This window comes from Triticum dicoccoides, chromosome 4A (assembly GCF_002162155.2).
Source record: "Triticum dicoccoides isolate Atlit2015 ecotype Zavitan chromosome 4A, WEW_v2.0, whole genome shotgun sequence".
Classification (NCBI taxonomy): domain Eukaryota; kingdom Viridiplantae; phylum Streptophyta; class Magnoliopsida; order Poales; family Poaceae; genus Triticum; species Triticum dicoccoides.
Window position 1 is genome coordinate 36,645,713 of NC_041386.1, and position 5,080 is coordinate 36,650,792.

Below are 5,080 nucleotides of genomic sequence, written 5' to 3' on the forward strand. Positions count from 1 at the left end.
GTGGTGCAGGTGTTCTCGTCCGAGACCGGCCGGTGGGACGACAGGGCGTTCGTCCGGGAAGGCGCCGCCGCCGGGACGGTGGCCGACATGTGGTCGGATCCAAGGTTTTGGTTACCGAATGAGGCATTTTTACCGAGGGGGACTGGAAAACGCGGTTACCACGGTTACCGAGAAATACCGAAAAATACCGAGAATATTTCGAACGAATTTTATAGTTGAATTTTGAATTCAAATAAGTTAATGAACGAACATTTGAACCAAAGACCTCTCAAAACAGGAACTAGGTTCCGACCAACAAGCCAAAACCAACTCTCATGGTATTAATTAGATTCTATGTACTTTACTATAAATTGAGTGTTTAAATTCAAAAAATTCAAATAACTGGTATTTTTTGCTTGGTACGTGGATTTACCGAGGGGCACGGAAATACGCGGTAACCATGGTAAATCTCGAAATTTCGACCGGTAACCAAAACCTTGGTCGGATCCACTGTCATCCAGCTACATTATGGGATTTTATCTACCCGATTGCGGGCCGCGCCGCCGCGACGCCGTCTACTGGCGGCAATCGCTCTACGTCCATTGCCGCGGCGGTTTCATCATCAGGTACATGAACCAATCACCATAGCAGCATCCCATAGACACTGATAATTTGCTTGCTACATCATCAACGCTGCAGGTTGTCGCTGCTGACGGGAAAGTATGTGGTGATCAAAACCCCAGGAGTCACCAAAGTCGCCGAGCGTCCGTGGGCTATGCCACGCCTGGGCAAGTCTCGGAAGGGGGTTTACTGCACCATCATCAACATGCTAAATCTCCAGGTATGGGTACTGACCGAAGAAGAATCACCGACGGCAACGCCGGTGTGGGAGATGGCACATCACGCCGACCTCGAGCCCTCCGTCGGGCAACTGATGCGCAAAAACCTCCAAACCACTGAGAAGTCTTGGATCCTGGACGATCCCAGGAGACGGAAATCATCTGCGGAACAGAGATGCCGAGAATGGGACTCTGACAACGACGACGATGATGGCGCCTATGTCGAGGAAGAAGAAGGGGGTGGCGCCTTTGGTTGGCTGGATTTCTTGGGGTACCATCCTCATAAGGAGATTGTGTTCTTGGGCCACCAGTACAAGCGTTGCGCTTATGCCTACTACCTGAGCACCTCCAAGCTTGAGTACCTTGGTGATCTTTGCCCGGTACCAGATGTTTATCATCCCGCTTGTGTGCAGGAGTCGTACGTGTATACTCCGTGCAGGATCGACCTGCTGTGTGATGAGAATGGTGTCTCTGTTGATTTGAGTAAATGGGTTTCATAAGCTAGCTAGATAGCCAATGAAACAATATGAGAGAGTTATGTACTCCCTCCGATCCAAAATAAGTGTCGTGGTTTTAACTAAAACCACGACACTTATTTTGGATCGGAAGGGAGTAGTATAGAAGGATTTGGAGAATAAAATAAATGAACTGAGGAACTCTTCTATAAATTTAGACTAGCCCTTGCAATGATGTAATTTTCAGGTGGAACTCAATGATTTTACATATACATGAGCTTGCTGAAATTACTTTGCACAGTAAGTTTACGGTGCTACAAACGTTTACATTGAGACAATGAGGTTGCTAGAACTGCAGAAATCATATATGAAACCAAAAGAAAGGCTTCTGCAGGGTACAGACCTCCCCACTCCTCTGTGTTTGTGACAGAGGCCTTAAGTTCAAACTGTCAGTCCCGAGGTGAACCCCGAAAGGCGTCATGTTGTTGTTCAGGGGCTCTACAAGAAGAACTACAAAGGCAGGGACACCTCCCACTTTACTTCAAATGACTGGCCGTAGATCAAGTGCAAGCAATCGGCACTATGGTTCACAAGAAAGTGGCCTGACCAACACCCCTTGAAGCCACAACCAGGATCAGGGCACGTTTGAAGGAGCAAAAAGGCAAGTTTCTCTTCATGATTTTTCATTTGTGCGCATACAACCCCACTTGGCATATGCGCATGAGGACTTAATCAACTTAACAATCTTTTCCAGTGCGATGTTTTGTGCAAATTAAGATAGCATCCTGAGAACAAACGTGACACCTACTGCTGAGCCTGGACCAGCAGGAAAAGCATTGCAATGTATTCTTTTTGTCCTTCTATGCAGATTAGCTTGAATATTTTACTCTTGATGCAGGTCTGCTTTCTGGACCTTGTGTCCTTGCACACTGGTCCAGCTGAATTTGTTTAGAAAATAACCCTGATTAAGGTAAGGAACTGCCCCTGCCATTTGAGAGCAGGTAACTTTAGTGCTCCCTGGACAGAAGTTTGTTACATAATACATTTGTCTCAAGTAAAAAAAAGGGTTCCTGGATAAGCTGTTGAATAAGTTTGGCCTTTTGAACAACAAGATCAGCAAATCATACCAGCATTCCATTAGCAACAATAAAGTAAATGTCACCTAACTGGCAACATTTTCTCTTGACGAACCTTTTTAACATTCATTTGGTGTGGACCGCTGAAATGATTCAGACAGAGTTACATTTGCAAGTGCCCCCCAAATTAACTACACCCACATAATTGCTTGTACAATTAGTCTGGAATATGTGTTCCAGACTTCCAGGGGTGCAATATGATAAAGATCACACTCCTACTCGCTAGCATGCATGCATTACTTTTCCAATCTTTCTACAGAATCAAGAACTTATTGATCATCTTATACATCATTGAGAACTTAACTTCTCTTTCTATATCCAGCTGCTTTTGTAGGTACACTTAGTCAATGGGTCGATGGGTTGTGTTTGGGAGCCTCTGTCCAAGCACAAACGAGCGAAATAGGCCGAGAGCTCGGTCTGGCTGTGAAAATGGCACCATGTGAGATGCGCCCCGCACTGTTGCAAATGTGAGCATATTACCGTACTCGGTTGCCCAGCCTCCAACCTTGAAAATCAAGAAGAGCAACAGATGTTACATTCATGTTCTATCATATCATCAAATTGGACATCTGCAGTTCAACTTGTGTTCATAGCATAGTAGTGTACCTGGCCTTTGCGGAACCAACTACTGTACGGCACTGTGACGGGCAGCCCCATTGCATGAGCTAGCTCTCGCACAAGGGTTCGGGTGCGCAAGAGGGGCACGACAGAGTCTTGATCGCCGCTGCAACGTTAATTCATATTGTCATAGCAAATTGCACATGGAACGAAAGAAATTATCTGAAAAAATATACTCGTATATGGGAGTACGAAAAGGTAAGTTAACATACCTGAATACCCAAACTGGTATCTTTTGTTCCACTATTCTCTGAAGTAAAGGCAAGATGTTGGTGTAAACATCCTTTCCGGTGAAATTCAGCACACTGGCACATGATTTTAAATGGCCCATGTGATTTTGAGTTACAAAGATGAGCAGTTTGTTTACTCCGACTCTCCTCTCTTTACATATTTATTTACTGAAACTGCCAAACGGATGTATTTGACAGAAGTAGCAATAGAAGCACTTACTCACTGCACATGCTCCAGCTATAAGGTAGATGTGTTCTATTAGCATGAAGAGCATGCTGCACTTCTGGAAGATTGAAGTAGAAGTTACCTTCATATGACATGCAAACATCCACTCCTAAACTGATCTTGGTCACCTAGGTTGCACAAAAACACTAGTCACATAAGAGCGATCAAAAGGTTCTGGTGTAAAATATCATGCACCATGAGGAAGCAAGAGCATACATATTTGCGCAATCGTAGCTCCTGCATCACAATTGATGGGTAACAGACATGACATCATAGTCGTCGACATATTCTCCAACCATAGCTATTGCCTCGTCAATGGCATCATTGCATGACTTGCTCTCATTGTGGGGGTTACCGGATGTGTAATCCTCAAAATCACAATCCTTCTTTATGGCCAGAAATATTTCATCGGAGATCATACCATGAGACCAGAAGTACTCATATCTCACGCGGATATACCTGTCAAGCTCGAGTAACGGATTCCCGATCTACTCAAGGTAATCTCAGAGTTAACAAAATAGTCCCAGTAACTAGTAAGTACTCCCTCCGTTCCATAATAGTTGATTCAAGAGAGGACCAGGCTTTGTTTGACTACTTACAGCTACCCCCTTTATATTGAACTTAAAACCCTTTGATTTCTCATTGTGCGTGAGAAGAACATCGGTTAGCTGCGGTATATGATGCCCTGCATTATTATTAACGCAAAATCACGCACCATAGAACAGAGATAACTGAAACGTAGATTCGTAGAGTAGAACTTGAAATCCTTCCTAACCTGCGTAGCTCTCTCCAGAGAGAAATAAGCTTGTTGATCTGTACTCCGGGAACTTCTTATACCAACCCAACAGAAATTTGTACATATCATTAGCTGCATATATATAGTTAAAGAAACATACGGTCACATCGACTTATTCAGGCTAACAACCGGTATCCAGCGATGTGCACAATATCGCATCAGTTTACCAGTCCGTGTATCTCCTGTATTGTAGTCTGACGAAGTGTTGGAGTAGGACCATCCAACTCCAGCTGGTGATTCAACAAATAGAAGATTGGACACTGCGAATTTATTTAGAAAGATAATTAAAGCAACTAAGAGTTAGTAAGATCTACACATTCTTTCACCTGTAAGATGTGATCGGAGAGATGTTTGTCAAAAGCTCAACCTTTATTCCATGATTTCTTGTTTAATCGAAGGCCTCTACCATCTCCTCTGGGATAAAATGGGCCAAGCTCCGTAAACGCGCCGCCTCCAACCGAAGAACAGCCAGGACCTGAACATCAGTGAAATTTTGCAGCAACATACAGTTAGCAATCACATTTCCATATTTAGTATGTACTGAGATCTTTATGCACATCGTAGTGTAGCAAGGTACTGTGTTACATCAAAGAAAAGAAGCACAATCTTTTGTGTGTGTGTGTGTGTGTGTGTGTGTGTGTGTGTGTGTGTGTGTGTGTGTGTGTGCATACATGGAATGAAAGCAAAAATGGTGCCTCGCTTCTTTTTAAAATTCTCAAGGACCACAACAAACAAAGCCCAATGAGGCAAGGCTCCAAGGTACTCCCTCCATTTCTTTTTAGTTTGCATATAAAATTCGAT

General features: G+C 43.8%; 1 pseudogene; it reads right to left on the reverse strand.

The window, feature by feature from the left end:
* Window positions 1–2,506: 2,506 nt before the first annotated feature.
* The window catches only part of LOC119288629, a 3,543-nt pseudogene continuing 969 nt past the window's right edge, over window positions 2,507–5,080 (reverse strand).